This window comes from Melospiza melodia, chromosome 1, assembly GCF_035770615.1.
Source record: "Melospiza melodia melodia isolate bMelMel2 chromosome 1, bMelMel2.pri, whole genome shotgun sequence".
NCBI lineage: Eukaryota > Metazoa > Chordata > Aves > Passeriformes > Passerellidae > Melospiza > Melospiza melodia.
The window spans coordinates 7396698-7398153 of record NC_086194.1 but is presented as its reverse complement, the minus strand read 5'-3'; positions in this window follow the sequence as shown (position 1 = coordinate 7398153).

The following is a 1456-nucleotide window of genomic DNA, read 5'->3' as shown; positions in this document are numbered from 1 at the left end:
CTCCATGCGGGCGGGCCCGCAGCGGCCGCCACCAGCGCCGCCCCCCGCGCCTGCGCCGCCGCCCGCGCCCGGGCCGCCATGTCGGGTCAGGGCCCTGCCGCGGGCGCGGCGTGAGGGAGAAGCCGGTGCGGGGCTGTGTCTGTGGCGGAAAGCCGTGCTCGGGGCTGGGTGATGGATTCGGCGCTGCATAGTCAGTGTAGTTGGGAAGGAGCTCAGACGTCCTCGAGTCCAGCCTACCTCCCAGCACGAGCCGAGCACGTCCAGTCTTTTCTAAAACACCTTCAGGGATGGTGGCTCCGCCACCTGCCTCGGTTGCTCATTGCGAACTGAACTCCCATTCCCCAAAATGGACATCTCTGTATTATGAACACTGTGCTCAGCACAAATCCCAACCAGCCACTGGACACTGTAAAGAAAATAACCCCAGCTAAAGCCGGTACTTTCCACTCATTACTGCACGCCACTGACAGACATCGTGCACAGCTCCCACGCTCACTCTCCTGCTTGTGAGAACACTCCTTCATCCATGACAACCAGGGCCCCTGATGGATTTCATGAGCTTAAAATCTTCTTAAGTTAGATAATAAAAAATTTAGGTTGGATATTAGGTATTAATATTAGAGTGTTCTTCACCCAGTGGGTGGTTGGGTGCTGAACATGGTCCCCAGGAAAGCGGTCACAGAACCAGCCTGTCAGAGCTCAAGGAATGTTTGGGAAACGCTCTCAGGCACGTGGTATATCTCTTGGGTATGTCCTGTACAAATCCAGGAGTTTGACTTGATGATTCTTGTGAATCCCTTCCAACTCAGGATAGTCTGTGGTTCTTCCAAGCCACACATGATGGCAAAGGCTATAGCACATGTTGCAGGGAGAATAAAAGGCTCACCACGCTCCAGCAAATGCTACAGATGCTGCTGCCCCTCAGAGCAAGACCTGCCTCGGTTCACGTCTCAGTGAAGGTAGGGTTTGCCCCCGGAAAAAACACCAATGTGGAACCATTCACTTGTAAAAACACAAAACACTCTTTCTTTGGGTGCAGGTGGCTGCCCTTCAGCCCACAGATCCTCCAGGTCAGCCCACAGTACCATGTAGTGGTGCACTTGGGCACTTCAAACAAAAAAGCCAAAAAAATAGGCTGCAACAAACATCACCTGCAAAGTTGTTGACATCTAATTTGCGTATGGGATAATGATGTGTGACTCAGCCCTGGTCACACTGCGAGTGCGTGGTGATGCCAGAAATAGCTCCTCCAGATGCCTTGGCCTGAGCATGAACTACAGAGCAAGCGTGTTTCCCATGAGGGGGCAGTTTCCTATCCCCCACTCCCAGCTCCACGTTACTTTACCAGCAGCTCATGCTGACTGAAGGCATGTGGAAGAAAATTAATGAGATGCATGCTCTGGTCCTCATACCCAATGTTGGTGTGATGGCTATAGACTGTGCATATGTCCTGGGG